This window comes from Meriones unguiculatus, chromosome 6, assembly GCF_030254825.1.
Source record: "Meriones unguiculatus strain TT.TT164.6M chromosome 6, Bangor_MerUng_6.1, whole genome shotgun sequence".
In the NCBI taxonomy this organism is placed as follows: domain Eukaryota; kingdom Metazoa; phylum Chordata; class Mammalia; order Rodentia; family Muridae; genus Meriones; species Meriones unguiculatus.
This window is the reverse complement of record NC_083354.1, coordinates 73,733,942-73,758,952: the sequence shown is the minus strand read 5'-3', so window position 1 is coordinate 73,758,952 and position 25,011 is coordinate 73,733,942. Positions and strand designations below refer to the sequence as shown.

The 25,011-nt window shown below is 41.5% G+C and overlaps 1 pseudogene; it reads left to right on the top strand.

Moving 5' to 3' along the window:
* The first annotated feature begins 6,754 nt into the window (after positions 1–6,754).
* Positions 6,755–25,011, top strand: part of LOC132654876 (baculoviral IAP repeat-containing protein 1b-like) — a 36,963-nt pseudogene continuing 18,706 nt past the window's right edge.

Genomic DNA, 25,011 nt, shown 5'->3' with positions numbered 1-25,011 from the left:
TGAGGATTCTCCATGCTGGTTCCCAGAGTGGCTGCACCAGTTTGAAGTCCTGACTGATGGCTCCCTTTCCCCAACATTTTCTCCAACAACTTATGGTTTTGATCTTTCCCATTCTGGCAGGGGCAAGATGAAATCCCAAAGCAATTTTGAATTATATTTCCTAACTGTTAAGGATGCTGAATACTTTAAAGATATTTTGTGACTATTTTTACTTCTTCTTTACTGATTTATAGCTCATTTATTGATTGGGTTATTTGTTTTCCTGATTCTTCATTTTTTGAAGAATCAATAAATGGACAAGATATGTTGTATTTAAGTATTTGTGTGTGTGTGTGAAATGACAACAGTCAAAGAAAAAACAGTCATTAGTTTGAGAAGGATTAAAGGTGGAGAGATTAAGGAGGAACTAGAAGGAGAAAAGAGAGCTGGGGGAATGATGTAACATTTTATTAACTAAAGCTTTAAAAAGAAAGAAAATTCTCCACAATGTTGTCTATTGGCTACTATGATGAAAGTGTGTTATTTTTAAGAATTTAATTATTATTTATTTTTTTCCTAAATTTTTTAATTATTATTATTAATTACACTTTATTCATTTTATATCCCCCCATAAGCCCCTCCCTCCTCCCCTCCCAATCCCATCTTTCCTCCCCTTTCTGCATGCATGCCCCTCCAAAAGTCCACTGATAGGGGAGGTCTTCCTCTCCTTCTTTCTGATCTTAGACTATCAGTTCTCATCACAAGTGGCTGCATTGTCATCTTCTATGGCCTGGAAAGGCTGCTCTCCCATCAGGGGGAGGTGATCAAAGAGCAGGCCAATCAGATTATGTCAGAGGCAGTCCCTCTTCCGATCACTATGTAACCCACTTGGACACTGAACTGCCATGGGCTACATCTGTGCAGGGGTTCTAGGATATCTCCATGAATAGTCCTTGGTTAGAGTAAGAGTCTCTAGGAAGTTCCCTGTGTTCAAATTTTCTTGTGCTGTTGCTCTCCTTTTGGAGTTCCTGTCCTCTCCAGCTCTTGCTATTTCCCACTTCTTACATAAAATACCATTCACTCTACCGGACAGCTGGCCATCAGACTCAGCATCTGCTTTGATAGTCTGTAGGGCAGAGACTTTCAGAGGCCCTCTGTGGCAGGTTCCTAGGTTGTTTCCTGTTTTCTCCTTCTGCTTTCAGAGGCCCTCTGTAGCAGGTTCCAAGGTTGTTTCCTGTTTTCTTCTTCTTCTGATGTCCATCCTCTTTGCCTTTCAGGATGGGGATTGAACATTTTGGTTAGGGTCCTCTCTTTTGCTTAGTTTGTTTAGGTGTATCGACTTTAGTGAGTTTATCCTATGTTGTATGTTTATATGAGTGAGTATATGCCATGTGTGTCTTTTTGCTTCTGGGACAACTCACTCAGGATGATCCTTTCCAGATCCCACCATTTACCTGCAAATTACATAATTTCCTTATTTTTCATTGCTGAGTAATACTCCATTGTATAGATGTACCACAATTTCTGCATCCATTCTTCAGTTGAGGGGCATCTGGGCTGTTTCCAGCTTCTGGCTATTATAAATAAAGCTGCTACAAACATGGTTGAGCAAATGTCCTTTTTGTGTACTTGAACCTCTTTTGGATATATGCCTAGGAGTGGTATGGCTGGATCTTGAGGAAGCGCTATTCCTAGTTGTCTGAGAAAGTGCCAGATTCATTTCCAGAGTGGTTGTACAAGTTTACATTCCCAGCAGCAGTGGAGAAGGGTTCCCCTTTCTCCACAACCTCTCCAGCATGTGTAGTCACTTGAGTTTTTTATCTTGGCCATTCTGATGGGTGTAAGGTGAAATCTCAAGGTTGATTTGAGTTGCATTTCCCTAATGGCTAATGAGGTTGAGCATTTCTTTAAATGCTTCTGTGCCATTCGATATTCCTCTACAGTGAGTTCTCTGTTTAGCTCTGTTCCCCACTTTTTAAGTCGATTATTTGGTTTGCTGTTTTTAAACTTCTCTAGTTCTTTATATATACTGGATATGAGTCCTCTGTCAGATAAAGGGTTGGTGAAGATTCTTTCCCAATCTGTAGGTAGTCGCTTTGTTTTCATGACCATGTCCTTTGCTTTACAGAAGCTTTTCAGTTTCGTGAGGTCCCATTTATTGGTTGTTGTTCTTTGAGCCTGTGCTGTTGGTGTTCTGTTCAGGAAGTTTTCTCCTGTACCAATGAGTTCTAGGGTATTTCCCACTTTTTTTTCAAGCCGATTTAATGTGTCTGGTTTTATGTTGAGGTCTTTGATACACTTGGACTTCAGTTTTGTGCAGGGTGATAAGTATGGATCTATTTTCATTTTTCTACGTGTAGACATCCAGTTGGACCAGCACCATTTGTTGAAGATGCTATCTTTTTTTCATTGAATGGTTTTGGCGTCTTTGTCAAAGATCAGGTGTTGATAAGTGTGTGGGTTTATTTCTGGGTCCTCTGTTTGGTTCCATCAATCCACCATTCTGTTTCTATGCCAGTACCATGCAGTTTTTAAAACTGTTGCTCTATAGTACAACTTAAGATCAGGGATGGAGATACCTCCAGAAGATCGTTTATTGTAGAGGATTGTTTTAGCAATTCTGGGTTTCTTGTTATTCCATATGAAGTTGAGCATTTTTCTTTCCAGGTCTGTAAAGAATTGTGTTGGTAATTTGATGGGCATTGCATTGAATCTGTAGATTGCTTTTGGTAAGATGGCCATTTTTACTATGTTAATCTTGCCAAGCCATGAGCATGGGAGATCTTTCCATCTTCTCATATCTTCTTCTAACACTTTCTTCAGAGACTTGAAATTTTTTTCATACAAGTCTTTGACTTGCTTGGTTAGGGTTACACCAAGGTACTTTTTGGCATTTGTGGCTATTGTGAAGAGTTTGTTTCCCTAATTTCTTTCTCATCCCTTTTGTCTTTTGTATACAGGAATGCTACTGATTTTTTTGAGTTAATTTTGTATCCGGCCACTTTGCTGAAGGTGTTTATCAGCTGTAGGAGTTCCCTGGTAGAGTTTTTGGGGTCGCTCATGTATACTATCATAAAATCTGCAAATAGTGATAATTTGACTTCTTCCTTTCCAATCTGTATCCCCTTGATCTCCTTCAACTGTCTTTTTGCTCTAGCAAGGACTTCCAGCACTATGTTGAAGAGCTATGGAGATAGTGGGCAGCCTTGTCTTGTCCCTGATTTCAGTGGAATTGCTTTAAGTTTCTCTCTGTTTAGTTTGATGTTGGCTATAGGCTTGTTGTATATTGCCTTTATTATGTTTAGATATGTGCCTTGTGTCCCTGATCTCTCCAAGACTTTAAACATGAATGGATGTTGGATTTTGTCAAATGCTTTTTCAGTATCTAGGGAGATTATTATGTGTTTTTTTTTTCAGTTTGTTAATATGGTGAATCACATTGATAGATTTCTTTATATTGAACCACCCCTGCATAACTGGAATGAAGCCTACTTGGTCATAGTGGATAATATCTTTGATGTGTTCTTGTATTTGGTTTGCAAGTATTTTGTTAAGTATTTTTGCATCAATGTTCATAAGGGAGATTGGCCTGAAGTTCTCTTTCTTTGTTGAGTCTTTGTGAGGTTTAGGTACCAAGGTGACTGTAGCTTCATAGAATGAGTTTGGTAGTGTTCCTTCTGTTTCTATTTTGTGGAATAGTTTAAAGAAAATTAGTGTTAGCTCTTCTTTGGAGGTCTGGTAAAATTCTACGCTGAAGCCATCTGGTCCTGGGCTTTTTTTGGTTGGGAGACTTTTGATGACCACGTCTATTTCTTTGGGGGATATAGGACTATTTAGTTGATTTTCCTGGTCCTGATTCAGCTTTGGTAAGTCAAATTGATCAAGAAAATTGTCCATTTCATTTAGATTTTCAAATTTTGTGGCATATAGACTTTTAAAGTAAGTCCTAATGATTGTTTGGATTTCCTCAGTGTCTGTAGTTTTGTCCCCCTTTTCATTTCTGATTTTGTTGATTTTGTTGGTGTCTCTCTGTCTTTTAGTTAGCTTGGCTAAGGGTTTGTCTATCTTGTTGATTTTCTCAAAGAACCAGCTCTTTGTTTCATTGATTCTTTGAATTGTTTTATTTGTTTCTAATTGATTGATTTCAGCCCTGACTTTGATTATTTCCAGCCGTCTACTCCTTCTTGGTGTGTCTGCTTCTTCTTTTTCTGTGGTTTTTAAGTTAGCCATTAAGCTGCTTGAATGAGCTCTCTCAAATTTTTTCTTGAAGGCACTTAGTGCTATGAACTTTCCTCTTAGCACTGCTTTCATTGTGTCCCACAAGTTTGGGTATGTTGTGTCTTCATTTTCATTGAGTTCTAGGAAGACTTTAATTTCTTTCTTTATTTCTTCCCTGACCCAGCTGTCATTTACTAACAAGTTGTTCAGTTTCCATGTGTGTGTAGGCTTTTTGCTATTTCTGTTATTGTTGAGGTCCAGCTTTATTCCATGGTGATCAGACAAGATACAAGGGATTATTTCAATCTTCCTGTATCTGTTGAGGCTTGCTTTGTGACCAACTATATGGTCTATTTTGGAGAAGGTTCCATGAGGTGCTAAGAAGAAGGTAAATTCTTTTGTGTTTGGGTGTAAAGTTCTGTAAATATCTGTGAGGTCCATTTAATTCATGACCTCTGTTAGAGACATTGTTTCTTTGTTTAATTTCTGTTTTGTTGACCTGTCCTTTGTTGAGACTGGGGTGTTGAAGTCTCCCACTATTAATGTGTGGGGTCTATATGTGGTTTAAATTTTATCAATGTTTCTTTAACAAATGTGGGTGCTCTTGTATTTACGGCATAGATATTCAGGATTGTGATGTCTTCCTGGTGATATTTTCCTTTGATGAGTATGAAGTGTCCTTCCCCATCTCTTTTTATTAATTATGGTTGAAAGTCTATTTTATCAGATATTAGAATGGCAACTCCTGCTTGCTTCTTGGGTCCATTTGCTTGGAAAGCCGTCTTCCAACCTTTTACCCTCAGGTAATGTCTATCTTTGTGTCTTAGGTGTGTTTCTTGTATGCAACAGATTGCTGGGTTTAGTTTACGTATCCATTCTTTTAATCTGTGTCTTTTTACTGGAGAGTTGAGTCCATTGACGTTGAGAGAGATTAATGACCAGTGGCTGTTAGATCCTTTGAATTTGATGTTGGCTGTGGTCATTACGGTTTTGTTCTTGGTTGCTTTTTATTTTACTGAAGTGAGGTTAATTATTTCCTGTGTTTTCTTGAAAGGAGCTAACTTTTTGGGGTTGTATTTTCCCTTCCAGTGTTTCTGTAATGCTAGATTTGTGTGTAGGTAATGTTGAAATTTTTTTTGTCATTGAATATCTTGTTTTCTCCGTCTATGAGGACTGATAGCTTTGCAGGGTATAGTAGCCTGGGCTGACATCTGTGTTCTCTTAGGGTTTGCATGATATCCATCCAGACCCTTCTGGCTTTCATAGTCTCTTTTGAAAAGTCAGGTGTGATTCTAATGGGTTTGCCATTATATGTTACTTGGCTTTTTTCCCTTGCAGCTTTTAGTATTTTTTCTTTGTTCTGTATACTTACTGTTTTGATTATTATGTGGCGTGAGGATTTTCTTTTCTGGTCAAAGTTGTTGGGTGTTCTGTAGGCTTCATGTATTCTTATTGGCCTCTCCTTAACTTGGGGAAATTTTCTTCAATGATTTTGTTGAAAATATTTTCTGGGCCTTGGAGAAGGGAGTCTTCTTTTTCCTCTATACCTATTATTCTTAGGTTTTGTCTTTTCATATTGTCTTGCATTTCTTGGATGATCTGTGTCAGGAAATACTCTCACTCTGTGAGAGTGTTTAGGGAGTCTCATCATTGTTTAGGGATTTCTTTTATGGGGTTCAGGAGATGGAAAGGCTGGTTGCTAGGTAAGGGCCCTCTGTTTTGACTGGCGGATTTGAATTATCCAAGTCCTTGGTCATTGCGCATGTCACATGTATGTCATAGAATGTGTGTGATTTTAAGTATATATGTGCCTTAGATAGAAAATAGAGGATTCTCCTTAAACATTAAAGACACAGTTTTGCCTGCCTGCATCTGCACCCAAATCCAGGTCAGTTTGATCAGCCTTTCCAGTCCTCCTATCCCAATACTTTGGGAATGTACTTGACTAGAGACTGACTAAAGTTGATTACTGTTAGGGACAGGGAAATCTATACTGTTGTCCAGAGATGAAGCTGTGTCCTGAAGGAGGGGTGTGCAAAGAGTGTGTACAGGTGAAGAACTTAGGAACACTAAGCACATTATTGCAAAACCAAATAGGGTCCCAGACCAAATGCTCTACTATGCTTGTTGGCTTCACCCTTAAGTGCAAGATTCTGTCTAAGAAAAACAGCAAACAGTCAAGCTGAAGGACACTTGCAAGGCTCCATGAATGGAGCCAGCTCTCTATGTCTAGTTCACTGCCAGTCCTCAAGGCCTAGCCCATTGCTTGACACACAGGGAGGTGCTTAGCAAATATTTGTTGATTGAGTGAGTGAATATTGATGTTTCATAGTTTCTCAAGCAACTTCTGTCTTTCACAAGTGGAGGTCAGATGGCAACATACAAAAGTTGCTGGTCTTCTACCTACCATGTGGGTCTTGGGGAACAAACTGAAATCATCGGGCTTGTGGCAAGCCTCTTTACCCACTGAGCCATCTTCCTGGCTCAGAGACACAACCCTTTATAATAAAGGTATTGCAGACACCAAAATCATCTGCGTTCCTGTCTCATTTAGAAAATGGCATCCCAGGGAGAAGCCTGCGAAGAGAGAATTTATGAGTTTGATGATGATTTGGCCTCTGAGTTCTCTGCTTTTCTCGGTGTGGACGCACTTCGGATCTTAAAGAGACAGCATGAAGAAGACCACAAAGAACGAATGAAGATGAAGAAAGGTTTTAACTCACAGATGCGCAGTGAAGCCAGAAGATTAAAGACTTTTGTGACCTATGAGTCATTCAAATCATGGACGCCTCAGGACATGGCAGCTGCTGGGTTTTACCATACCGGGGTGAAACTTGGGGTGCAGTGCTTTTGCTGTAGCTTAATCCTCTTTAGCACCAGACTCAAGAACCTTCCTATAGAAATCCACAAGAAATTACGTCCAGAATGTGAGTTCCTGTTGGGCAAAGATGTCGGTTACATTGGCAAGTATGACATAGGGTGAAGAGTCCAGAGAAGACGCTGAGAAGTGGCAAAGCACAGTACCAAGAAGAGGAGGACAGGCTGGAGTCCTTTGAGAAGTGGCCTTTTTATGCCCATGGGACCTCGCCACGTGTACTCTCCGCAGCTGGCTTTGTCTTTACAGGTAACTAGGTCTCATTTTGTGAGGTATTTCTGTAAAAATTTAGTTTCCAAACTAATCAAGAGGAAGGACTCTGAACCATCTCTCCAACCTTTCTTTTCTTTTCCTCCTTCTCTTCCTCCTTTTTACTCTTTCTCTTCTGTTCTTGTTCTTGTTCTTCTTGGACTTGGTCTTATTGTTCTCCTTTTTCTTCTTGTTCTTATCCCTGTTGTTCTTGGTCTTCAACTTCTTCATCTTCTTGTTCTTCTTGTTGTTTTTATTTTTCTCTTCTTCCTCCTCTTTTTTTCTCCTTGTTCTCCCCCTTCTTTGTCTCCTCCTGCTTTTTCTCCAAGACACACCTGGTGCCATCAATTCCCTGCATCTGTAGGTGAAAGGGACACTGTGCAGTGCTTCTCCTGCGGTGGATGCCTGGGAAACTGGGAAGAAGGAGACGATCCCTGGAAGGAGCATGCGAAGTGGTTCCCCAAGTAAGTTTTAAATGCTTTTTTCTTAAAGATTTCAGCTTTTATTTCTGTTTCTGTTGCTTGGTATTTAGCAAAATAAAACTGGAGATAAAAGAGCAACCTTGTTGGAGTATCACATGAGTTCTGATCTTTCTCCTGTCCAATATGGGGTCACCCTAGAAATTTTCAAGCAAGGAAATCTGGTCACATAGTGAAAAGCTTGAATCACATCAGCTTAAATGGCCCTTTTCTCTTTTGTGTTATTTTGCTTTTTATCTTTTCATTTTCATATTTCCTGTGTAGTATGTTGGTGCATGTAGACTGTGTTAATACGTGTGGTGTGTTCGTGTGTAGTGTACATATGTGCCCTTGTGCATTCCTGTGGAGGTCACATGCTAACCTAGCCCACCTTCTTCACCATCATTCTTCACCTTATCTTTTGAGACAAGCCACATGGGATCCATCTGTCCCCATCTCTCCAGGGTTAGGATTAGTGACATGGTGGCCTGGTCCCTGCTTTTATATGGGCAACACAGATTTTAACTCAGGGCGTCATGCCTAAGCTAAGGTACTTTACCTGCTGAGACAATCCCCAGACCCAATTGTTTACTTCAGTTTTAATATTTGGGACATTGGGGATGTGCATTAGTGCAGGCACCCTCGAGGACAGATGTGTCAGACTTCCTTACCGCTGCAGTTACAGGTGGCTGCCCAAAGTGGGTGCCTGTGCTGAGCCCAGGTCTTCTGCAAGTACATTGAGCACATGCTCTCCAGCCCTCTCAACAGTTACTACTGTTGTTTTATTGTCCCCAACACTAGTATATGTCGGGTCGAGCAGTTTCATGATTTCCCTTAACTACCAAATGAGTCAATCTGCACAGGAATGGAAACGATGTATTGATGGAAAAGACGAGAACAGTCTTTAAAATATTACAAGTGGTTTCCCATATTCAGAGAAATATGCACCAAATGAAAATTTTCCCTGGATATAGTGGCACACACCTGCAATCTCATAACTGTGGTTCTCCTCCTGCCTGGGGGGCTGAGTCCCAGCAGCTGACGAAGTCAGGAGGAGCAGGAGACGAGAAGCCTGCCTGGAATGGCAAGCGAGAACCATATAGGGATCACATAGCCTGGGAACAGCTGATGGGTAGTTCAACTTCCAGAGAACAAAGAATATATGCCCTGGGAAGTGAATGGGGCTTAGGAAAGATGTGTACTTTAATTATTTGTGATAATGTGTTTAGTGGTATGATTTTGGCATCTGATGTTTTGTTTCCGTTACATACAGATGTATTCTTCTAACTAGTTTTCAAATTTTCATTATGAAAGTCTCAAAGAAATCAGAGAAGTGTATAAAATGAGCACCTGTCAGCAGCTGGCCTGATCCTATTTCATCTACCTCTTTCCTGCCATCCCCATGGAATGGTCATGATTGGGTTATGTCAAAGCAAAATCCAGCTAACACATGGTTTCATTTCTTATTCCTTTAGCATATAACTTTAAATCGTGATTTAAAAAAAGAGCCACAGAATTGTTATGTCTCCTACAAAGATGAACAATAAAGTGGAATAACATTAAATATCTTAGCTAGTATTCAAACACCCCACTCCCTTCATTGTTGGTGAATTTTTACATTGATTTAGAGTGTGAGTGTGTGTTCCACTCTCTGCTTGCTATGAATCAACCTCTTTGATTTACCACACATGTGTTTCAAGAAGAGAGCAGCGGGGTATAGCAGTGCGTGCCTATAGCGCAGGCTACTGTTGAGGCTGAGGTGGGAGCACGGCCTGAGGTCAGAGTTTGGCATCACCATCGCAACACAGGGAGACCCTGCCTTGAACTAAAAGTTAAAATAATATGAAGATTGTCCTGCTCTGCTTTCTGTTGCTTTGATAAACACCATGACCAAAAGCAGCCCCAGGAGGAAAGGGTTTACTTGGCTTACATGTCCAGATTACAACCCACACTGAGGGGTGTCAGAGCAGGAACATAAGCAGGAACAGACAGACACTATGAAGGGACACACTGCTTGTCCCCTTGCTCCCAGGCTCATATCCAGCTTCCTTTCTTAGGCCTCCCAGGACCACTTGCCTGGTGTGGCTCTGCCCACAGCAGACTGGACCCTCCAACATCAATCATTAATCAAGAAAACGCCCCACAGACTTGTTGACAAGCCAGTGTGATGGAGGTGTTTTCTCAGCGGAGGGTCCCTCTTCCTGGATGACTCTAGCTTATATGTCAAGTTGATGAAAAACTAAAGCAGCACAAGGTTGGAATTTTAAATAATGGCATTTTGTCATTAATATGATTTACATGTTTCTAACACAATGTTAATTCTCATGAATAACACTTCAGGAAAAAAATGGACAGTTTTATTGAAGGATCAAATTCAACAGTTTGATGGGTTTTTAGCAAATATTTCTTGTGATATAGACGGTCTTCGTCACAATACTGGGAGTGTTTTTAACCATATTTTTAATTGTAGATGTGAATTTCTTCAAAGTGAGAAATCGTCAGAGGAAATTGCCCAGTATATTCAGAGCTACGAGGGATTTGTTCACGTAACGGTAATTTACAATGTCAACTCTTTCTGAGATGTGATACGTCAGGGTGATGTTTTGTTGTTGTTTGTTTTCCCAAATATTCTTTGTTTTTCTTCTTTTCTCTTCTCATTGTCCTCCCTTTCTCTGCAGAGAGGAAACAAAACTCTTGTCTTGTGAAGCTGGAACCACTTAGACAGTTTCCAGGCTGGCTTTGGGTTGCTTCCTCTGCCTCCTTCATCTTCCCTCTGAGTGAGGCCACTACTCTAGCTACCTCCTGCCTCCTCCATCTGGATGTCTGACTCAATCTTCTGACCTAGTACGTGGCAGAGGCTGGGCACTCAAAGCTGGATCCTGAACCTGGTTATTCACACTCTATAATTAGTAAGGACTTCCTAGTGGCAAGCAGTGGGAACCCACCTCAAACTGAAGCCAAAGGAGACTGTATTGTCTGACTTACTGAGAGGCAGCCCCTGCAGAGGGCATGGGCTGACAGTTGGGGTGCAGTTTTTTCAGAGGAAGAGCTGCATGATTGGAGAGGTTCTTCTGAGCAAGGCTCCCTTCCCATGTCTCAGTTCCTCATGAGTCAAAATACACCTCTGGGTGTAACTGCAGTTCTGTAGTTGAGCAGGGTCTGTGGTAAGAGTGACCCTGAGAAGCTTCCATTTCACTGATGTTGGCATTGCATCAAAATTTACAAGATCAATAGAAATCAAACCAAAATTAAAGGACTGCTTTGCTCAAATGAAAATTCACTTCAGTTTGGGAAGACCTTAAGTTGAAGGCCACAGATAGAGGTATATCCTGTAAGTCAGCCAATCAGGCAATAACTTGAATTTATTTCCCCAGGGAGAACATTTTATGAATTCCTGGGTCAGAAGAGAATTACCCATGCTATCAGGTAAAACCTCAGGCACATTCCAATGGCTTTGCTTGTTTCTTTTTTTGTGTTCTCATTCTCTCTCTCTCTCTCATGCTCGAATGTGTGTGTGTGTGTGTGTGTGTTGTTTGTGCCACATGTATACAAGTGCTTTTGGAAGATAAACAAGAGTATCAGATCCCTTGGAGACAGAGTAACAGGCATTTGTGATGTGAGCTGCCTGATTGTGGGTCTTAGGAGTTGAACTCAGAACTCTTGGAACAGCAGTAAGTGCTCTTAACCACTGAGCCATCTCTCCAGCCCTCATCATCTTTCTTTAAAAATTATTTTCATAAGTGATTTCTGTAATAGTGAATGACTTTGGTTGTATTGCTTTCTTAAATGGCTCTGTGTGCTGTTAAGAAGTTAAGGAATATCCACATTAGAATGAGACAAGAGGCCTGAGTGTGTTGCTCCCTTGCCTAGCATGAGCAAGTCCTTAGGTTCCATCCCAGCACCCACATGAAAACAAAACCTGAGTGTTAGGAATCTTGCTGAGTTGGGGAACATCTGTATAGCAAGTAGGATAGGCCCTGAGTTCAGCCCCAGCAGAGGTCAGGTACGTGGGGACAAGGGATAGTAGACAGGATGAAAACAATCATAATACAGTAAGAATTCCATGGTCGCCTGAGGCTGCTCACCCCTGGAATTCCTGCTCTTGGAAGGTGTAAGGAGACACTTCTGCCCAGGTAGGACTATGGTAACAGGTTAGAGGCCAGTATGGGCTGCATGAGGTTGGTGCCAAGTGTAGAGCTCCATGCCTGTGATCCCAGCACTAAGAAAGCTGAGGCAGAAATAGGATGAGTTTAAGGATGGCTTAGCTTAGCCTACATGGCAACGCATTGTGTCTCACCTCCCAAATAAGCAGAAGGTGAAGGGATGTCTCAGATGTTAAGAGTGTTTGTTGTTCTTGCCGAGGACTCAGGTTCAGTTTAAAGTGGTAGCAGTTTACAACAATCTGCAACCCCCTCTCACAGGAATCTGACTTCCTCTCTGGCCACCAGAGAGGTCTCCAGGCACACGTGTGGTAGACATACAAACATGTAGGCAAAACACTTACACATACATGTAGTGAGGATTTTGGTTTCTTTAAAAACACAGACAGTTATAGGAATATGTTTTCATTTTAATCGCAGATGTGAGATCTGGGGCTGCTTTAGATTGTCCCCAGAAGCTGACTCTGATTTGCCTCCTACTTTGGCTTGGGTGTGATTTGGCCAACTGCAGGTAGTTTCTGCATGTGTAAGACTTTTGGAATTCTGGGGACTCTTGAGTGAGTATAGAAATGCTAGAGCTGCCAGCAGGGCTGTGGCTGCTGCTCCTCCTGCTCTGGTAGAGGCGCTGGCTGCTGCAGCTGCTGCTGGTAGTTGCTGGCTGGTGCTTTTTGGGTTGGTTGCTCTTTGTCATGCGGTTGTGTGCAGAGATGAGTGGAAGAAATTGAATATTGCTCCAAGGAAATCGATGCCCCTAACCAGCAGGAAGTATTCTAACAATATTGAAGCCCCCTTTCCCCTGTAACCTTCTTTCTCTTTTACCTAGTGTTGGGGGTTTGGAAGGGTAGAAGAAGGGGGCAGAGCAGTGGTAGATAAAAGAACCCAATAAAGTACTCAAATGTCTGGCTACACATACATACATACATACTTACAAGCACGTACACGGCATCCTTCTGACTGAAAACACCATTTTCCAATAAGTTGTTAAAATAGCAAACACTTTGGGGAAAAGGAGAAGCAGTGTTCTCTAGGTCTTGGGAACGCAGAGCTGTGTCTTTGGCCACATGAGCAAGAGTCTACAAGAAGGGTGACATTGTGGACATAGGAAATGGGTTTCTCAGAAGAAGGCTTGCTCATGAATGCTACCTTAGCAAAATGAAGTCTACAGCGCTGCCCAGCGCACTCTTGTCATTGTTAAATGAGCAGGTTAAAAGAGAAACAGGGAAGGTTGTCCTCAGACTTCCACAGATGTGAGTCCATATATGCAAACGGACTTGCACACACATGAAACACTCCGAATTGTAAGTCTTGAGACAGTTTCCTGATGTAGTGAAAGAAAATGATGAGATAAAGAATGAAACTAAGGAAAGTCTGAAGTGCCAACCTGCTCTTCAGAGTACACAACCAGAAAGCACACTGGTGAGCAATGAGGAAAACAGTATAACCTATTCCCTATGATCTCGGGGCTTAACGAAGTCAAAAGTAAAATACAAAATGTTTCTAAACTCTAAGTTTTTTTCTTAATTAAATTAAAGTATAGTATTCTCTGTGCCAATGAAATACTTAAAGCAAAGGGGAAAAAATTCTAATCCTAGGATGAAATGTGAACACGGGCAGGCTTTCTTCTTGAAAAACTTGTCAGACCAAGGTAATGGGAATTTAATTTTCACATGCTCACAGCATGGAGAAGACATGTACCAGTGTCCAGAGACCAGGGTGAGGTAAAAAGTCTAATGGAGACCCCCCCATACATGTGGTCATCTCAAAGAGCAAGCTGTCATAACAAATGTTTTTAAGGGAGCCACAGGGGAAATGACCTTTCTCAAATCTTCACAATGATTCTGGAAATAGGAATCTCCTCTCAATATTGCTCTATCCCAATGCTAGATGACCAGGGGACAGTCTTAAGTTACATTTTAACACACTGACCATGCACAGAAATGAATAGAATGAATGGAATACCCCAGTCTTTGCCCAGCAGTTCTAACATGGTCTTTCTTGTATCTCTTATTTCTTCCTGCTCTTCTAACCACCCTTAATTATGCTGACACAAGCACACATCATAAGATCATCCCACCTATACACACAACTCACTTGAACTTTGTTATCAAAGCCTGCTCTTCTAACCCACATCTTTTCTCCAAGCTTACTGCAATGACAGCGTCTTTGCTAATGAAGAAGTGAGGAAGGACATTTTTAAGGACTGGCCCCACGAGTCACCTGTGGCTGTTGAAGCTCTCGTCAAAGCAGGCCTTTTCTACACAGGTCAGTCGGGTTTTTCCCTTTTATTTTTACATTTCTGGGTGTGAGTGTTGCCTTAATGTAAGTATGGGTGTCACAGGCCTGCCTGGTGCCCTCAGAGGCTAGCCAGGGTGTTGGATCCTGGAACTGGCGATATAGTTGCCGAGAGCCAGCATGTGGTGCTGGAAACAAACCTGACTCCTTTGCAAGAGCAGCCAGTGCTCTTCATGCTGAGCATCTCTTTAGCACCCAAGTCAGAATTTTGTGTCTGACAAGTAGTCTAACCCCAAACTTGCACTTTTCTTTATTTTCATTTGTCATAGATCTCTTTGGGGCCTCATAAGACCTTCAGTTTTCCATAATTCCCTCGGTGCTCAGCCTCTGGGCTTGGGGATCCTGAGGTCACTTCATCCTACAGGCCTATTCCACTGGCACAAAACTCACCACCCAGTCTTACCGCATTGTCTTCTCTTGCCAGCCTTGCCTGAGTTTCACCGATGAAGTGCTCCTATTTCTAGGGGAGGAGAGCTGGCAATAATGTGAGCAGAGACAGGGATTCTTCATAACCTGCCTTGCATACAGGCTCCTAAGTTGGCTCTTCCATCCTCAAGTATATTCTTTTTTTTTTATTTTTTTTTTATTTTTTATTTTTTTTATCAGTTACATTTTATTAACTCTGTATCCCAGCCATGTCCCGATCCCTCATTCCCTCCCAGTCCCTCCCTCCCTCCCTCATCTCCACCGTGCCCCTTTCCAAGTCCACTGATAGGGGGGACCTCCTCCCCATTCATCTGATCCTGTTTTATCAGGTATCTTCAGGACTGGCTGCAAAGCCCTCCTCTGTGGCCTAACAGGACTGCTCCTCCCTTCCGGGGTGGGGAGACCAAAGAGCCAGTCATTGAGTTCCTGTTAGAAATAGTCCCTGTTCCCCTCACTTTGGGAAATCAATTGGTTACTGAGCTACCACAGGCTACATCTGAGTGGAGGTTCTAGGTTATATCCATACATGGTCCTTGGTTGAATGTCAGTCTCAAAAAAGACCCTGTGCCCAGATATATTTGGTCCTTGTGGAGCTCCTATCCTTTCCCCATCAGACTAACTCCCCTTCTTTCTTATGATTCCCTGTACTCTGCCAAAGGTTTGGTCATGAGTCTTTGCTTTGAAAACACTGCTAGTTAGAGTCTTTCAGATGTGCTCAGTAGACTCCTGTCTTACGTTCAATGCTCATCCCATCTGTCTTTCTAAATGAGGATTGATCATCTTACCCCATGTCCGCTCAATTGATTATCTTTTTTAGGTGTATAGATTTCATTATGTTTATCATATCTTATAGGTCTATATAAGTGAGTATATCCCATGTTTGTCTTTCTCCTTCTGGGATATTTCACTCAGAATGATCTTTTCTAGATCCCACCATTTGCCTGCAAATTTCATGATTTCCTCCTTTTTGATTGCTGAGTAGTATTCCATTGTATAAAAATACCACAATTTCTGTACCCATTCCACCGTTGATGGACATCTGGGTTGTTTCCAGGTTCTGGCTATTACAAATAGAGCTGCTATAAACATGGTTGAGCAAGTGTCCTTTTTGTGTACTTGAACAAACTTTGGGTATATACCTAGCAGTGGTATAGCTGGGTCTGGAGGAAGCACTATTCCTATTTGTCTTAGAAAGTGCCAGATAGCTTTCCAGAGTGGTTGTACCAGTTTACATTCCCACCAGCAGTGGAGGAGGGTTCCCCTTTCTCCACAACCTCTCCAGCATGTGTTATCGCTTGAGTTTTTCATCTTGGCCATTCTGATGGGTGTAAGGTGATATCTCAGGGTCGTTTTGATTTGCATTTCCCTGATGGCTAATGAGGATGAGCATTTCTTTAAGTGTTTTTCTGCCATTCGATATTCCTCTGTCGAGAATTCTCTGTTTAGCTCTGTTCCCCATTTTTTAATTGGATTACTTGGTTTGCTGCTTTTCAGCTTCTTTAGTTCTTTGTATATACTGGATATTAGTCCTCTGTCAGATAAAGGGTTAGTGAAGATTCTTTCCCAATCTGTAGGCAGTCGTTTTGTTTTGATGACGGTATCCTTTGCTTTACAGAAACTTTTCAGTTTCATGAGGTCCCATTTATTGATTGTTGCTCTTAGAGCCTGTGCTGTTGGTGTTCTGTTCAGGAAGTTGTCTCCTGTGCCAATGAGTTCTAGGCTGTTCCCCACTTTTTTTCCCAATTGATTTAGGGTATCTGGTTTTATGTTGAGGTCCTTGATCCACTTTGACTTTAGTTTTGTGCAGGGTGATAAATATGGATCTATTTTCATTTTTCTGCATGTAGACATCCAGTTGGTCCAGCACCATTTGTTGAAGATGCTGTCTTTTTTCCATTGAATGGAATTGGCTTCTTTGTCGAATATTGAGTATTCATAGGTGTGTGGATTTATTTCTGGGTCTTCTATGCGGTTCCATTGATCCTCCTTTCTGTTTCTATGCCAATACCATGCAGTTTTTATTACTGTTGCCCTGTAGTACAGCTTGAGATCAGGAATGGAGATACCTCCAGATGATCTGTTGTTGTACAGGATCGTTTTGGAGATTCTGGGTTTTTTGTTTCTCCATATGAAGCTGAGAATCTTTTATTCAAGGTCTGTAAAGAATTGAGTTGGTATTTTGATGGGAATTGCATTGAATCTGTAGGTTGCTTTTGGCAGTATGGCCATTTTCACAATGTTAATCCTACCAATCCATGAGCACGGGAGATCTTTCCATCTTCTGATATCTTCTTCGATTTCTTTCTTCAGAGACTTGAAGTTTTTCTCAAACAGGTTTTTCTCAAACACTTGCTTGGTTAGAGTCACACCAAGGTACTTTATGTTATTAGTGGCTATTGTGAAGGGTGTTGTTTCCCTAATTTCTTTCTTAGCCATTTTGTCTTTGGTATATAGGAGGGCTTCTGATTTTTTTGAGTTGATTTTGTATCCTGCCACTTTGCTGAAGGTGTTTATCAGCTGAAGGAGTTCTCTGGTTGAATTTTTGGGGTCGCTCATGTATACTATCATATCATCTGCAAATAGTGACACTTTGACCTCTTCCTTTCCGATTTGTATCCCCTTGATCTCCTTTAGTTGTCTTATTGCTCTGGCTAGGACTTCAAGTACTATGTTGAAGAGATATGGGGACAATGGACAGCCTTGTCTTGTCCCTGATTTCAGTGGGATTGATTTAAGTTTCTCTCCATTGAGTTTGATGTTAGCTATAGGCTTGCTATATATTGCCTTTACTATGTTTAGGTATGTGCCTTGTATCCCTGATCTCTCCAAGACTTTAAACATGAATGGGTGTTGGACTTTTTCAAATGCTTTTTCGGCGTCTAAGGAGATGATCATGTGGTTTTTCTCCTTCAGTTTGTTTATGTAGTGGATTACATTGATGGATTTCCGTATGTTGAACCACCCTTGCATGCCTGGGATGAAGCCTACTTGGTCATGGTGGATGATATCTTTGATGTGTTCTTGGATTCGGTTTGCAAGTATTTTATTGAGTATTTTTGCGTCAATGTTCATAAGAGAGATAGGCCTAAAGTTCTCTTTTTTTGTTGGGTCTTTGTGTGGTTTAGGTATTAAGGTGACTGTGGCTTCATAGAATGAGTTTGGTAGTGTTCCTTCTGTTTCTATTTTGTGGAATAGCTTGAGGAGAATTTGAGTTAGCACTTCTTTGAAGGTCTTGTAGAATTCTGTGCTGAAGCCATCTGGTCCAGGGCTTTTTTTGGAGGGGAGACTCTTAATAACTGCTTCGATTTCCTTGGGAGATATAGGGCTATTCAGTCTTTCTACCTGATCTTGACTTAGTTTTGGTAGATGGAATCTTTCAAGAAAATTATCAATTTCATTTAGATTCTCAAATTTTGTGGCATATAGGCTTTTGTAGTATGACCTAATAATTGTTTCGATTTCCTCAATGTCTGTGGTTATGTCCCCATTTTCATTTCTGATTTTGCTGATCTGGATAGTTTCTCTCTGCTTTTTAGTTAGTTTGGCTAAGGGTTTGTCTATCTTGTTGATTTTCTCAAAGAACCAGCTTTTTGTTTCATTGATTCTTTGGATAGTTTTATTTGTTTCTAGTTGATTGATTTCAGCCCTTAGTTTGATTATTTCCAGCCGTCTGCTCCTATTGGGTGTATCTACTTCTTTTTTTTCTAGGGTTTTCAGTTGGGCCATTAAGTTGTTTGTATGTGATGTTACGAATTTCTTCTTGCAGGCACTTAGTGCTATAAATTTTCCTCTGAGCACTGCTTTCAATGTGTCCCATAAATTTGGGTATGTTGTGCCTTCCTTTTCATTGAATTCTAGGAAGTCTTTAATTTCTTTCTTTATTTCTTCCTTAACCCAGCTGTCATTGAGTAGTAAGTTGTTCAGTTTCCATGTGCGCGTCGGCTTTTTGTTATTTCTGTTGTTGTTGAGGTCGAGCTTTATTTCATGGTGGTCAGATAGTATACAAGGGATTATTTCAATCCTTTTGTATCTGTTGAGGCTTGCTTTGTGGCCCACTATATGGTCTATTTTGGAAAAGGTTCCATGTGGTGCTGAAAAGAAGGTGTACTCTTTTGAGTTTGGGTGAAATGATCTGTAGACGTCTAGTAGGTCTATTTGATTTAGGGATTCTGTGAGTGCTTTTATTTCCCTATTTGGTGTCTGTCTATTTGATCTGTCCCTTGGTGAGAGTGGAGTGTTGAAGTCTCCCACTATTAAGGTATTAGGATCAATGTATGATTTAAGCTTTAATAATGTTTCATTTACGAATGTCGGTGCTCTTGTATTTGGGGCATAGATATTCAAGATTGTGATGTCCTCTTGGTGGATTTTTCCTTTGATGAGAATATAGTGGCCCTCCTTATCTTTTTGGATTAACTTGGGTTGAAAGTCTATTTTATTAGATATTAGGATGGCTACTCCAGCTTGTTTTCTGGAACCGTTTGCTTGAAAAACAGTTTTCCAGCCCTTTACTCTGAGGTAGTGTTTGTCTTTGTTGCATAGGTGTGTTTCTTGGATGCAACAGAATGTTGGATCCTGTTTCCTTAACCATTCTGTTAGCCTGTGTCTTTTTATTGGTGAGTTGAGTCCATTGATATTGATAGATAATAGTGACCAATGCATGTTAGTTCCTTTTGTAATGGAGTCGATGATCTAACCCTGTTTCATTGCTTGTTTTCATTTTTGTTGGGACATTATCTGTATGCCCTGTTTTCTTGGGTGAATTTGTTTTCATTGGATTGGAGTTTTCCTTCTAGTATCTTCTGTAGGGATGGTTTGCTGTGTAGATATTGTATAAATTTAGTTTTGTCATGGAATATTTTGTTTTCTCCATCTATGTTGATTGAAAGCTTTGCAGGGTATAGTAGTCTGGGTTGACATTTGTGATCTCTTAGAGTCTCCATGATACTTGTCCAGGCCCTTCTGGCTTTCATAGTTTCTGATGAGAAGTCCGGCGTGATTCTGATAGGTCTACCTTCATATGTTACTTGGCCTTTTTCCCTTGCTGCTTTTAATATCTTTTCTTTGTTCTGTAGATTTAGTGTTTTGACTATGATGTGACGTGATGTGTTTCTTTTCTGGTCTAGTCTATTTGGAGTTCTGTAGGCCTCTTGTATATTTATGGACATCTCTTTCTTTAAGTTGGGAAAATTTTCTTCTATGATTTTCTTGAAAATATTTTCTGGACCTTGGAGTCTAGAGTCTTCTTTTTCGTGAATTCCTATTATTCTTAGATTTTGTCTTTTCATAGCATCCTTGATTTCTTGGATATTTTGTGATTGGAACTTTTCTGATTTTACTTTTTCTTTGAGAGAAATATCAATTTCTGCAAGTGTGTCTTCAGCTCCAGAGATTCTCTCTTCCATCTCTTGTATTCTGTTGGTGATGCTTACTTTTGTGGTTCCTGATCTTTTCTCCAAGTTCTCCAGCTCAAGGGTTTTCTCATTTTGTGTTTTCTTTATTGATTCTAATTCTGTTTTCATGCCTTGCACCATTTCTTTCATGTGTTTGAATTTGGATTCCTGTCTCTCTACGATGGCCTCTATTTCTTTTTTCATTTCCTTCTTATATGCCACTAATTTTTCCTCTACTTGTGTATCTATTTGTTTGGCTATGTTTGCCTGTGTTTCCTTAAGGATATTGTCTATTTCTTCTTTCTTTGCCTCCAATTGACTGGCCATCTCTTTGAAAGACTTGTTCATTTCCTCCTTATGAGCCTCAAATAATTGGGCAAGCATGGCTTTAAAATCATTTTCCTGTGCTTCTGCTGAATTGGTGTATCCATCGATTTTGGGGTTTGCTGGTGAAGTCATGATGTCCTGATTTATGTTGGAAGTGTTCTTTCGCCTACCTCTGGCCATTGGCTTATCTGAAACCTTCCCTGTTTGTTTTTGGATTCTGCAGATCAGACTGGTGCTGTCTCTCTCTGGTGTCTGGAGAGTTCTTCAGGAAGCTGAGCACTCTCAGCATGTGCTGAGGACTAGCTGTACCTGTGGGAGGAAAGTACGCAGGCGCAAACGGGGCAAATGCAAGCGTGTGTGTGCGCGCGCACACGCGTGTGTGTCTGTGTGTGTAAGTGTGCGTGGATGAGTTTCTCGAGGGACAGAATGATGGCTAATGTTGAACCCTTGAGTGTGTGGGAGGGGCTCTGCACTGTATATGTCGCAGGCGCTAATGATGATCGCAGCGCAATTTCTGGCATTAACTGTCTTAGCTCCTCAATCAGGCCCAAAGGGCAGGAACTTCAATGTCCCTAGTGCCCCTCTGTTTCCCAAAGTGGGTATGTGGGTGGGAGGGGGGTTCGATGCCTGGCTTCTGATTTAGAAGGACCCAGGATCTGGGGAACTGCAGATTCTCAAGGATGCACTCACTTACAGGCAGGTCTCTTGGCCGAGATCGTGGTATCCGGGGCTCTCTGCTCTCTGGTTTGGCCCTGCTTCTTTGATGTGTTCCGCCAGTTCTGTGCTGCTGTCACTGCCAGGTTCTGAGGTCTTGCTGCAGCTGGAGATTTCAGGGTGGTCACTTCAGCAGGGATGGGGTAACCAGGCTCTCTGTTCTCTGGTTTGGCCCTGGTTAGTCTTAAACTGGAGGGCTGTTGTGCCCCGCCAGTTCAGTGCTGCTCCGCTGCCACGTCCCGCTGTAACTGGAGACTGGGTTGCTAGTCCCAAAGCTTTCTGGGAAGTCCTGGGATCTGTCCATTGTGCTCTCCAAGCTTGGGAGGCCCAGCGCCTGGTGTGTCCAGGTTGTATGACGTTTCTGCCTGGTTTCGGTGAGTAAATAGCTTATTCTCTGTCACTGTGGGATTGAGCGGGCCGTACCGTCAGTGATGGCGATCCTGCGGAGCTAGTATGGTGTCTAGCAGATTCGCGCCCTGGGAGGATGGTGCAGCCGCTGCACGAATCTGGGACTCCGGGGCACGTACTGCTGGCTTTTGTCTGCCGCTAAAGTGCTTGGGGCTCCGTCTCAGCGGCTGTATACCCCAGGCAGTTAGGTCTGCGCTGAGAAAGATGAGTCAGCTGTGCCGCTGTGCCAAGGAGGAAGGAGCCCTCAAGTATATTCTTCCGATTTACTCTGTAAACAATTGTTTGTTGGTTGCCTATGTCTGTGAATGTCCCCTGTGTCATCATTGTCCAGAACAGACAGAAATCTCTGCTCTCACGGAGCTCCTACTCCAGTTCCTGATGGCAAATCTTTCAGGATGATGGTTTGGGACAGGTTTCATCAAACCACACGGTGCACAGGAACCTTCAGCGACTGTTGCTGACTGTTGCTGACCACCCCATGGAAGGACTAAGAGTCCTGTGTGAACTCTTGCCTCCTGTGCGTGGTATTGCCACATAATCCAACTAGAGGAGCAAGTAGGATTTCACTAGTGAAATCTGGAGTCGAATTCTTGTGAGTTAACAGGTGTACGTGCTGTTGAGCTGACCCCATATCCTCTTCCTAGGCAAAAAAGGACCTTGTCCGGTGTTTTCCCTGTGGAGGATGTATGGAGAAGTGGAGGAAGGTGACGACCCATTAGCAGACCACACCAAGTTTTTCCCAAAGTGAGCAAAGTGAATTCTCTTCACTTTGAACTCACTTCATCTGTTATTCCCTCACTGTCCATGTTTATATCTGTGGGTAGTGTCTGCTCACTCTCTGGTTCCCATTGCGAAGAATACATCTATGTATCTTCATTTCTTTCCTCACATGAGAGTCTCTCTGTCTAGCTAGACATCATAGTTAAATCTTAATTTAGGTTGAGTCAATATGCACACATATTTCTCTATGTAGCTCATGCTACCTTAGAAATGCTATGCAGTCTATGTTCAGCTCCTCAGGTGTGTTTGGTGTGCAGCCAATGCATACCTTAAAGTGTTCTAGATTTATTTAAGTCTAATTATTAAACTTTAAAATGTAAAGTTTTAAATAACTATCTGGTCTTGAGATAGAATGGAAATAACATCCCAAGTCCTTAAAGTATTCTTTAAAAATGTTTTGTTAGTGTATGTTAATTATATAAAATAATGACATTTTAATATATGTACATTTATGACCTTTACACACAAAAATATATATATTACAGTGTATGACAATCATGTCACCACCATCCTTCCATTTACCTTCTCTTATCTCCCTCTATCTCCACTTAATCCTCTTCCTTCTAAAATCATGTTTTAGAGCAGCCCAGGGCTACATAGTAAAACTTTTATTCAACTTAAATAAATAAATAAATCATACATACATAGAATATTTCCATTTAATTTTGAAGTTAGAAGACTAGTGACAGCAGTGGTCACTTTTTTCTTTTTCTCTTACTTTTTAAAGTATTTGACTTTATTTTTTTATTTTTATTTTTATTTTTATTTTTTTTAGTATTTGACTTTATGTGCATGGGTGTTTTGTCTGTATGTATATCTGTGTACTACTTGCATACCTGATTCCCACAGAGGTCAGAAAGAGGGCATCAAATATCCTAGAATTGAGTTACAGGAGGCTGTGAACTGCCTGATACGGGTGTTGGGAAACAAGCCTGAGTCCTCTTCAGGAGTAGTGACTGTTCTCCCACTGAGACATTTTCAGGTTCTACTTTTTCTTTTTTTAATTTGGAAGTAATATGCAGAAAATTGTGGAGACTGCAGGAGCTGTCTTCTCAGTCCCTGGGATGGTAAGTAGGGAGGAAATCTAGTTATATTTAAAACTTGTTTTATAATGTGTCGATGAAGTTTTGTTTTGTTATAATTACAAACTAGCATATGTAATGCGTATCTACTGTAATTACATATCTGGTTGAAAGGACAACAATAAAGCCTAGGAGCTGAGCGCTAAAGTCAAGAAGTCAAGGTCTCTCAGTGCCTTAGAGGCCACCGTACCAGTCCCTTGTCCTGGTTGATGCTGTCCTCCTCATTCAGGGGCAAACAGTCCTGATTTTCAGTTCATTGTCCTTTTACCAAACACACGCACAATCACACACACACACATCTACATAAACCTTCAGAAAATGGGAGGCCTCCTGTGGATATCAATCGCCTTGGCATATCAAGTATAGTAGGCACATTTTCTTCTGTTGAGGCTAGACAAGGCAGCCCAAATAGGGGAAAGGGCTCCAAAGGCAGGCAACATAGTCAGAGACATCCCTTTCTCCTGCTGTTAGGAATCCTACATGAAGACTAAGCTACACAACTGTTACGTACATGTAGTGGACCTAGATCAGTCCCATGCATGCTGCCTGGTTGGCGGTTCAGTCTCTGTGAGCCCCCATGGGACTAGTTCAGTTGATTCTGTAGGTTTCCTTGTGGTGTCTTTGACCCCTCTGTTTCCCACAATCCTTCCTCCCCTTCTTCTTGCAGGGTTCCCCAGGTTTCACCCAGTGTTTGGCTGTGGGTCTTGCATCTGTTTCCATCAGTTGCTAGGTGAAGCCTCTTTGATGACAGTTATACTAGGCTCCTGTCCGCAAGTATAACAGAATATTATTAATCATGACAGTGGTAGGCTCCCTCTCATGGAATGGGTCTTAAGCTGGATCAGTCATTGTGGGGTACTCCCTCAATTTCTACTCCATCTTTACCCCTTGTAAGTCGGACAAATTGTAGGTCGAAGATTTTGTGGCTGGGTTGGTGTCCCAATCTCTCCATTGGATGTCTTGCCTGGTTACAGGAGATGGCTGCTTCAGGCTCCATGTTCCCCATTGCTAGGAGTCTTAGCTACGGTCACCCTCAGAGATTCTTGGGAGGTTCTATTGCCTTAGGTTTCTAGCTTGTCCCAGAGAGACCCCCTATTGCAGTTGACTCTGCCAGTACTCTCCCATGCTCCCCACACCTGATCCCTCCTGTCCCCATCCCTAAGTCTGCCCTGACCCAGTCTCCGCCTACCATCCACCCACAATGCCTATTCTATTTCTCCTTCTCTGTGAGAGTCACACAACCCCACTTGAGCCCTCCTTGTTACTTAGTTTCTTTGGGTCTGTGGATTGAATCATAGTTATCCTTTACATCACAGTTAATATCCATTTATAAGTGAGAACATACCGTGTTTATCGTTCTGGGTTATCTTACCAGGATGGTCTTTTCTAGTTCCATTCATTTGCCTGCAAATGTCATTCTGTCATTGTTTTTAATAATACTCCATCATGCAAATATTCCACATTTTCTTTAGCCATTCTTCCATTAAAAGGCATCTAGGTTGTTTCCAGTTGGCTATTATGAATAAAGAGGCAATGAACATGCTTGAGAAAGTGTCCTTGTGGTAGGATGAAGGATCCTTGGGTATATGTCCAGGTGTGGTATAGCTGAGTCTTGAGGTAGATCTATTCCCAGTTTTCTGAGAAACTGCT